This window comes from Carlito syrichta, unplaced genomic scaffold (assembly GCF_000164805.1).
Source record: "Carlito syrichta isolate Samal-C Ts95f unplaced genomic scaffold, Tarsius_syrichta-2.0.1 Scaffold305654, whole genome shotgun sequence".
NCBI classification, from domain to species: Eukaryota; Metazoa; Chordata; class Mammalia; order Primates; family Tarsiidae; genus Carlito; species Carlito syrichta.
This window is the reverse complement of record NW_007249750.1, coordinates 877,644-888,509: the sequence shown is the minus strand read 5'-3', so window position 1 is coordinate 888,509 and position 10,866 is coordinate 877,644.

The following is a 10,866-nucleotide window of genomic DNA, read 5'->3' as shown; positions in this document are numbered from 1 at the left end:
CCAATCCCTTTCTTATAGTATTATGATCATTGTTCAGGATCTGCTTATGAGTGAGAACATGTTCTTTGTATCTATGATAGATCATTGAGTATTATAAACTCTAAGTCCATCCAAGTTGCTGTGAAGTTCGTAATTTTGTCCTTCTTTATGGCTGCATGATAGTGGTAATAGTGTAAACTAGTACAACCTTTGTGGAAAACAGTGTGGCAATTCCTGAAAGATCTGAAAATCGACCTTCCATATGACCCAGCAATCCCCCTTCTGGGAATATACCCGGAGAAACTCAAATCACTCTATAAAAATGATACCTGCACACGCATGTTTATTGCAGCATTATTCACAATAGCAAAAAGATGGAAGCAACTGTGCTGCCCATCAAAAGTGGACTGGATAAAGTAAATGTGGTACATTTACACGATGTAATATTATGCAGCCACAAAGAAAAACAAAATAATGAACTTCACAGCAAACTGGATGGAATTAGAGTCTATAATACTCAGTGATTTATCACAGAAACAAAGATCTAAGTACCACATGTACTCATAAGTGGACCCTGAATATTTATCATAATACTATAAGAAAGGGATTGGCAGTAGTGGGATACTACCAGGGGAGGGAGGGGCACATAACATCAATAAAGGTACCCACACTTTACCTATATGATGACCACATATGTACCTAACTCTAAATTATATACCACATTTTTAAAATAAAAATAAAATAAAAATAAAGATTCATAGGTTTTAAACTATGGACACATTACTGAATCATTCTTCAGAAAGGTTATACTTCTGTGCTTTACCCGTTTGTGGTCTTTGTCCATTAAAGAGTGGGGAAGGTGAGTATTTGTCTTATTGATTTATAAAAGTTCTTTATACATTAGGAATATCATGACCAGGCACAATGATTCACACCTGTCATCCCAGCACTTTGGAAGGCCGAGGCGGGAGGATCACATGACACTGACCTGGGCAGCATAGTGAGACCCTGTCTCTAGAAAAAAAAATTTTTTAAGTTAGCTGCGCATGGTGGCATTTACCTGTAGTCCTAGCTACTTGGGAAGCTGAGGTGAGAGGGCCACCTGAGCCCAGGAGGTCGGGGCTGTGGTGATTATGCCACTACACTCCAGCCTGGAATAGAGAACAAGAGAGTGAGACCTCAACTCAAAAAAAAAAAAAAAAAAAAATTAAAAATAAAGCAAAATAAAATTAAAGGTAAAAAGACAAACTGGGAAGGATGTTTGCATAAATCATGACATGACAAAGACAAGCTATCTTTTTTTTTTTCTTTTTGAGTCTGGGTCTCATTCTGTCACCCATGCTAGAGTGCAGTGGCACGATCACAGCTCATTGCAGACTTGACCTCCTGGACTCAGCCTCTCGAGTAATTGGGACTACATGTGTGCACCACTAGGCCCAACTAATTTTTTAATTTTTATAGAGACAGGGTCGCATTGTGTTGTCCAGGCTGGCCTTGAACTCCTGGACTCAAGCAATCCTCCTGTCTTGGCTGTCCAGAGTGCTGGGATTACAGGTATGCAACACTATTTTGCTTTATTTCTAAATGAACAAACGTTTACCAGTTTTATGTAGTTAAATATGCCAGTATTTTTATTTTATGGATATATATTTATTAATATATGTTTAGTATATATTAGTATATGTTTAGGAGGACGTTTGCTACCTCAAAGCCAGATAATTTTCACTTGCATTTTATTCTAATTATTTTATGGTTTCTTGTTTGGTTGTTCTTTTTCTTTATTATCTTAAAAATATGTAGCTTTATTCTTTAAAGTACATATGTAAGGAGTGAAAAACAATCTAACTGTAATGAATCCAATAATTTTATGTTAGTATCTTTACTGAAAAATCCCATATTTTCCGCATTAATATGAAAGTTATCTTCATCCTATATCTCAATCTCTAAATAATTGGTCTGTTTTGTTTATCTATTTCTATATCAGTAATATATAATAGCTAATAATTGTTGAGCACTTACTGTGCTGTCAGGCTATTCTAAGTGCTTTATTTATTTATTTATTTATTTATTTATTTATTTATTTATTATTGAGTTGGAGTCTCACTCCATTGCCCAGGCTGGAGTGCAGTAGCACGCTCATGGTCACCCCAGTGTCAACCTGCTAGGCTCCAGCCATCCTTCCACCTCAGCCTTACAGGTAGCGGAACTACAGGCACACGCTACTATGCCCGGCTAATTTTATTTTTATTTATTGTAGAGACAAGAGCTCATCAAGCTGTCTGGGCTGGTCTCGAACCCACAGGCTCAGGCAATCCACTCGCTCCAGCTTCCCAAAGTGCTGGGATTACAGACTGAGTCACCGAGCCCGGCCCTAAGTGCTTTCTATATGACTTCAGTTAATCCTCACAATAGCTTTATGTAGAGGCAGATTTATCATGGAAATAATGAAGCTTAAGCCTCAAGGCCCTTTACTTGCACATATCTCTTCTAAGACCCTAGCAATATATTCATACAATGTTACATTTTTATAATATTTGCAAAATAAGATATTCTAACAGTAGTTGATTATGGCTGTTGTTTCTGACAAATCTTCCATCACAGTTCCCTGTGTCATTGGAGTAGCCTCTAGTGTTAGGAGAAGCTGAGTGAGGGATGCTTTTAATTAGGTTGGTAAGATATCCTTATGTGGTTTCCCGTCACTTGTGCTAGATGCACATTGTAGGAATAGCTTCTAGAAATACTCCTACCACCTACTGTGCCAACTTAGCCAGAGTCATGACATGAAGGTACAGGGCCAGAACTCTTATTATAGTATAAATGGATTATCTGCCACCTAGCCCCAGAAGTATGTAAGGAGTAGAGAAAAATAAAGCTAAAAATATACAGCACCAGTAGGTAGACTACAGAAAGTTCTTCTAATCCATCACAGTATAAATTTGTGAATAGAAGATTTGGCTTTCCTTATCACTTGGTCAAAAAAGAAAACTTTTCCTGTCAGAAATATTCTTGATAAGGCCAGGTGCAGTGGCTTATGCCTGCAATCCCAGCAATTTGGGAGGCAGAGGCAAGAGGATTGTCTGAGCTTAGAAGTTCGAGACCACCCTGGGCAACTTGGTGAGACCTCGTCTCTACAATAAATTTTTTAAAGTAGCCAGGCGTGGTGGCATGCACTAGTAATTCCAGTTACTTGGAAGGATGAGGCAAAAGGACCACCCGAACCCAGCAGGTCGAGGCTGTGGTGGCTGAGAGCATGCCACTGCACTATAGCCTGGGTAACAGAGTGAGACTTCTCCAACTCAAAACAAACAAAAAGAAATATTCTTGATAATTCATTGATTACAATTATAGATAAGCATATCCTTTTATGAAAGGAATTGCACAAAATATAATTGATCAGAGTTCTTGTATTGGTAGGATGCAAAAATCTATAGCAGAACTATTAATGTCTATTACAGCTCATATAGAAAAGAAACATTAAGAGGTGTTCCTAGATTTCAGAACAATCCTTAAAATGTGCATATTATAAATAACAAATTCTGAAATTGAAGAAACTTCTCTAAACAACCAGTGATAAATATTTTTATGATGCTAGAAGAAAAACACAATTTTTCTGTTCTCTCTCTAGAAAATGATATTCCAAAATCATTTTCATGTAAAGAGACAGAGTAAAAAGTCAAAACTGCAGGGAAAAAAGCATTATAGAAGTGTTTTTTGAGCAACTACTTAATAAAAATGATTATTATCTTCTGAATCCATGCTGTTTGTGGCATTTGTCATCTTTTTTAAAATGTATGATTTGTTATCTTTTTCTCATTGTAAAGAAATACTCTTTTAACCAATGGTTCTAATAATTTCAAACATAAAAAAAATTTTAAAGACTTATGCAATGAAGACCATATATTCCAATTTTCTATCTAATTTTATATTCTTTGTTCTTAAAAAATACTCCCCCTAATTATCTAAGCTTCAGACACATAAAACCTGGATCCACTCCCTACTCTAAAATATAGCTAGTTATTATATAATAATAAATTTACAAATAAGAAAACTGAAGTAGGGAGAGGTCAAAGCTAACAGTTGGTTAATACACTGTCACATAGTTAGGAAGAAATACTGACCTATAATATAGTCTATGATCTATAATGCCCTATTAGATTTTGCATTATCACAGCTTTATAGCTCATTTCATTTTTTATCTTCCTTTTCCACTGGACAATATAACTTGAAGAGCTTTCCATATCAGTACATATGTCATTCTTTTAAATGGCTGTACAGTGTTCCATTATATAAATATACCATCATTAAAGTTATTTCCTAGCCGGGCTCAGTGGCTCAGCCTGTAATCCCAGCACTTTGGGAGGCCGAGGCGAGTGGATTGCCTGAGCTGGCAGGTTCGAGACCCACCCGGGCAACTTGGCGAGACCTCGTCTCTACAATAAATCAAAAACTAGCTGGGTATAGTAGCACACGCCTGTAGTTCCGGCTACTTGGAAGGCTGAGGCAGAAGGATCGCCGGAGCCCAGCAGGTCAAGGCTGCGGTGGCCAGGAGCGGCCACTGCACTCCAGTCTGGGCAACAGAGTGAGACTCCAACTAAAAAAAAAAAAAAGTTATTTCCTGATGGAAATGCCAGTATTTTATTATCACAAATGAAGTTGCACTGATATTTGCTATGGATTGGCCCCACTAAGTCTCATGTTGAAATCCGATCCCCAGTGTTGGAGATGAAACATTAGATAATGGGGGCAGATCCTTCATGAATGGCTTAGTGCCATCCATACAGGAGTGAGTGAGTTCTCACTCTTAGTTCCCATGAGAGCTGGTTGTTGAAAGAGCCTTGCACCTCTTCTGCTCTCTGCATACACTAGCTCCCCTTTATCTTGCACCATGAATGGAAGCAGCCCAAGTCTCTTGCCACAAGCAGATGCTAGTGCCAGGCTTCTTGTACAACTTGCAGAATTGTGAGCTAAATAAATGTCCTCTCTTTATAAATCACCCAGCCTCGGATATCCCTTTATAGCAACACAAATGGACTAAGACAGAAAATTGGTACCATGGGTGGCATGTTGTTATGAGTATACCTGAAAAGGTGGAAGAGCCTTTGGAAATGGGTAATAGACAGAGGCTGGGAGAGTTTGCAGGGCTTAGAAGATAGGAAGTTGAGGGAAAGTTTGGAACGTAAAGATTAGTTAAGTGGTTGTGACCAAAATACTGACAGAAATATGAACAGTGAAGGCCAGACTGATAAAGTCTCAGATGAAAATGAGGAACTCACTGGGAACCAGAGCAAAGGTCACCCTTGTTATGCTGTAGCAAAGAACTTGGCTGCATTGTGTCCATATACTAGGACTTTGTGGAAAGCTGAACTTAAGAGTGATGACCTAGGGTATCTGGCAGAAGAAATTTGCATGTAGCAAAGCATTCAAGAAGTAGAGTGGCTGCTTTTAACCACTTATGATCAGATATGAGAGCAAAATAATGGAACTAAAGTTGAAACTTATAATTTTTTTTAAACAGGTTTATTGAGTACACTGCAAAAAAGAAGCAGGTAGAACAGTGTCCTCTCTGGAATGGTGGAATGTATAATTAAAAGGAAAGCAGAGTAAAAATTTGAATAATTTGCAGCCTGGTCATGTAGTAGAGAATGAAGAACATTTCAGGTGAAGAATCCCTGGATACAGCAGAGCCACCATTTGCTAGAAAGATTAGTATAGATAAAAGCTAGCCAGTTGCTAATAGTTTAGACAACAGGGAAAAGGTCCCAAAGATATTTCAGAAATCATTGAGACTACCCTCCCACCACAGACACAGAAGCCTAGGAGGACAGAATGGTTTTGGAGGCCAGGTCTGCTTTCCACCTTTGGCCCCAGTTACTGCTCGGGTTGCTGACCTGGAAGGCATAAACCATAAGCCTTGGTGACATCCACTTGGTGTTAAGCCTGCAAGTGTGCAGAATGCAAGAGTTGTGTAAACTTGTGTTTCCTTGTAGTTTCATGTATTTCATCAGTTTTGGAAAATTTCCAACCAGTACTTCTTCAAATGCTGCTCTGCCTCATTCTCTATTTTCCTTTTATGACTCCATTATACATATGTTAGTCCTTTTCACTTTGTCTCATGATTAATAGATGCATGTTGTTTTCCGTATTTTCTATTTTTTTCTCTCTGTGTTTCAATTTGGACATTTTTCTACTGGTTTGTCTTCCAGTTTTGTTAATCTTCTGTTCTACTGGTGTCTAATTTGCCTTTCCTTTTTTTCCCGCCCCCCGAATCAGAGTCTCATTCTGTCAACCAGGCTACAGTGCAGTGACACAGTCATGGCTACTGTAGCCTACCTGGGCTAGCTGATCCTTCCACCTCAGCTCTCCAAGTAGCTGGGACTACAGACACATGCCACTACACTGAGCCAATTTTTAAAATTTTTTTGTAGAGACAAAGACTTTCCATGTTGCCAAGGCTAGTCTCAAACTCCTATATTCAGGTGATCCTCTTGCCTCAGCCTCTCAAAGTGCTGGGATTAAAGCATGAGCCACTGTGCCCGGCCTAATTTGCTATTAAACACAGGTTATTTAGTTATTAATTTGTTATAGTACTTTTCAGGTCAAGATTCTCCATTTGACACTTTATCCCAGATCCTAGTTCACTGGTAAAATTCTTCCTCATCATATTAATCATCATTTTAAAAAGTCTTTGCCTGATAAATCCAGTATCTGAATACCATAGAACCAATTCTTTTGTCTTCTCTCTTTCTTCTTTTCCTCTCCTTTTCAGCCACCTCAAGATTTTTATATTTTTCCTGACAACATTATAGAAGATAAATTTTGCTCTTATGACTAGGGTGTACCCCTTATTTCCAGCGCATGTTCTTATGAGATCTCAGCCAAAAGTCCCTTGTATTTGCCAAAGCTCCTCCATCTTGGTGGAGTCTGAACTACAACCTTTCTCTCCAGCATATGTGAAGTCTTTACTTATCTCTTAGTCTCTCAGCTGCTGTTGTTTCTTCCTGTAGAGGATAGTTTAGAAGCTATCCAGTAGCATAAAGTGAATCTGTATGCAGATCTTTGGGTTCACTGCTTTGCAGTTCTCTCCTTTCCAGGACTTTGCCACAGCTACTTTGGCAGCCTCATACTCTTGCCTCCTTAGGTCTTTCTGCTTAGGAAACAAGCAACAAATTAAAAAGTACCCTCAGTGGAGAAGCTGGAGTAAATCTCACACACTTCTCTTAAGGATTCTGGTCCCTCAAATCTTGTCTGTATTTGTTATCCTTTTTTTTTTTTTTTTTAATCAGAGTCTCACTCTGTCACCCAGACTGGCCACCATAGCCTTGACCTGCTGGGTCCAGGTAATCATTCCATCTCAGCCTCTCAAGTAGCTGTACTATAGGTACATGCCACCATGCCCAGCTAATTTTTTGATTTATTGTAGAGACAAGGTCTTGCCAAGTTGCTCAGGCTGGTCTTGAACCCCGGGCTCAGGCAGTTCTCTTGCCTTTCCCTTTCAAAGTGCTGGGATTACAGGTGTGAGTCACCACGCCTGGCCTGTATTTATTAATCTTTAATGTTGACAAAATCTCTCTCCTTGACCAATCTTTAGTCAGGCTCTTCAGGACTTTCTTCTCAACTAGACCTCTACCTTGGTCCCTATCCTGTCTTTGTCCTGCCTAGCCCAGATCCTGCTATCTGGGATAGCAAGAATCTTCCTGACCTTAATGCATCCTCTTAGTAGTTTTCCATCCATTGACTCTTCACTTTGTACTGATTATAAATTCCCAGAAGTCTTTGCTGTATTCAGAACTGTCTGATCTTTCTCCCGTAGTAATGCCTTTGTTGCAATTGTCTTGAATACAGTCTTCCTTACCATTTTAAGTGTCATAATAGCTTTCTCTAACAATGTCTTCAAACAGTTGTAAACACATATATATTTCTCCAGCTTTCCTTACCTATGTTTTACTTTTTCTAATTCCTGGATGAGTTCGCTCGGCAAATATTTATTGAGAACCTGTTATGTGGAAGGTATTCATGCCAACTGTTAAAATATTTACTTCATTTATTTTTTACTATTTCTTGTTTGAAAGTGTTCTCGGCTATGTTTTGGTCTTACCTCAGCTTTGACTGCATTCCACAAATGTTGATATGTGGTATCCTCATATTTTTTGCTATTAAATCATTATTTTATTGTTCTGAACTAGACAATGTGGACTATAATTTTTCTGCCTTTGTTACTTGAGGTTTTCTTTGAGATTTAAAATATAGTCAAGTTTTGGTAGTGGATTATATATAATACATTAAAAAAAAGATCAGCCGGGCTCGGTGGCTCAGCATGTAATCCCACGCTTTTGGGAGGCTGAGGTGAGTGGATTGCCTGAGCCCACGGGTTCGAGACCCGCCTGGGCAGCGAGACCTCATCTCTACAATAAATCAAAAAATCAGCCGGGCGTGGTAGCGTATGCCTGTAGTTCTGGCTACTTGGAAGGCTGAGGCGAAAGGATCGCTGGAGCCCAGCAGGTTGAGGCTGCGGTGGCCGGGAGTGGCCACTGCACTCCAGTCTGGGCGACAGAGTGAGACTCCAACTCAAAAAAAAAAAAAGAAAAAAAGATTGAGACCCGCCTGGGCAACTTGGCGAGACTTCATCTCTACAATAAACCAAAAAAAATCAGCCGGGTGTGGTAGTGCGCGCCTGTAGTTCCAGCTACTTGGAAGGCTGAGGCGGAAGGATCGCCGGAGCCCAGCAGGTAGAGACTGCAGTGGCCAGGAGCGGCCACTGCACTCCAGTCTGGGCGACAGAGTGAGACTCCAACTCAAAAAAAAATACATGAATCCACACTGACACTAAAAAATAGAGAAAGAAGACAGGAAGAAGGAAGAAAAAGGTGGCTCTTATTTACATAATAATATCAACTGTAAGATATAGAAGGAATTATAGAAATAGAAAATAACCATTTTGCAATCCCCTGTGTAGTAGTAACTGATTTAGGTTTTTGAATCATCATGGATGCTATAACCAGTGGGTGAAAGGTTTCTGGGGAAACAGATTGATCAGTCTCAGAGTATCACCCCCATTGGACACTTATTCATTACATAGGAACTATACACCTTTCCAATGGAGAGGTCTGGCAGTCACAGCCTTCACCAAGTCATCAAGCTAAGTTTTGCCAACAGTGGGACATCATTTGCCTTCTGAAAAGAAGCAATGAGAGGTACTTAACATTACCTGCATTCTTGCCAAAAAATGTTTAACCTGGAATCTAACCATGAGCTATATACAATCAGGCCAATCCAGATTGTGGAACATTCTACTCCACAATCTCCTGGACTCTTTGAAGAAGTCAATACAACCAATATGTGAACATTGATTGGATCCTGACTTGGAAAAAAATCATTTATGCAAGATATTTTTGGAGACTGTTGGGGACATTTAAATATGGACCATATAAGCGGGGCTCGGTGGCTCAGCCCATAATCCCATGCTTTGGGAGGCTGAGGTGAGTGGATTGCTTGAGCGCACGGGTTCGAGACCTGCCTGGGCAATTTGGCAAGACCTCATCTCTACAATAAATCAAAAAATTAGCCGGGCATGGTAGCACGCGTCTGTAGTTCCAGCTACTTGGAAGGCTGAGGCTGAAGGATCACCGGAGCCCAGCAGGTCGAGGCTGCAGTGGCCAGAAGCGTGCCACTGAACTCCAGTCTGGGCAACTGAGTGAGACTCCAACTAAAAATAAACAAACAAATAAATAAAATATGAACCATATATTAAATGATAATAAAGATTAGATGATATTATGACATTATTAATTTTGCTAGGTGTGATAACCGTACAGTTTGTAGCCTAATGTTCTTATCTTTAGGAGACGTCTGCTGAAGCATTGAGAAAGGGGGTTGCTCAACCACAATTTCAGTACCTACCACTTCAAGTCTCTTCCTAAGCATGTCCCCCTCCCAAAGAAGTTGCCATTTTAAATGCCTAACAGTTGTAAGTCCCCTCTGGGTGATCTGACTGGTGCAGTAATTTTACAGGAGAAACCTAGGTTGACAATTCACTTATTTAGAAGACTTGACATTTGTAATGTGTAAGTCTCTTCCTACAAAGAATTAGCTATTTCCATCTATGCATACCTGGACAAGAACTATTACCTGGGTTTTCTACTTTCTGTCTTAAACAGTTGACTCAACTCAGGTGCCCCCATCATTGCAGGGGGGAGGGACGGCCCCTGCACCCCACTCGTGATGATCCACATTGTGGATACTCCTGGGAGAAGATAATACAGTTGACAGTGCCTTTTCCACTGTTTGTTTGTTTGTTTGTTTGTTTAACTGCAGGCTTCAGCAGTGGTTTGTTCAGCTTAAGGACTGAAAACAAATGAAGAGAAGGGGGAGGTTTCAGATACAGGGATGGAAGCGGCAGAAGGAAATGTCTCTTAGGCCAGGAGCACCGAACCAGAGGGGCAGTTAGAAAGGGGGGAAGGAGATCCTGCGGACCTGGGATGAGGTCACTGGGGTTCCAAGCCTCCCAGCTCTGCTCCCGTGATTTCCACTGCAGCGGCAGCCATCCCGGTAACTTGGCCAGCGCCATATCTTCCAGCTCTTCACTTCCAGGCGAGCAACTCCTCGGGAGAGGGCTGGGGACCAGTCCTAGGCAAACGTGGGGGGCGCTGGAGCTGCTGATGAGCGGCCTGAGGGAAGAAAGAGGCTGGGGCGCTGAGCCGCCAGCAGATCTGGGACGCACCTTAAAATTACGCATTCACAGGCCCTCCCCCAGACCTACAGAAGCAGAATCCCCAGGCCCTGGAGCCCCGGGGTTAGCGCCGGCTGCCCAGGTGCCACCCAGTCAGCAGAAGCCCCATCCCCGGGAGCGCAGGGCTCGCACGTGCGCCCCACGCCCCCGCCCTCCGGACG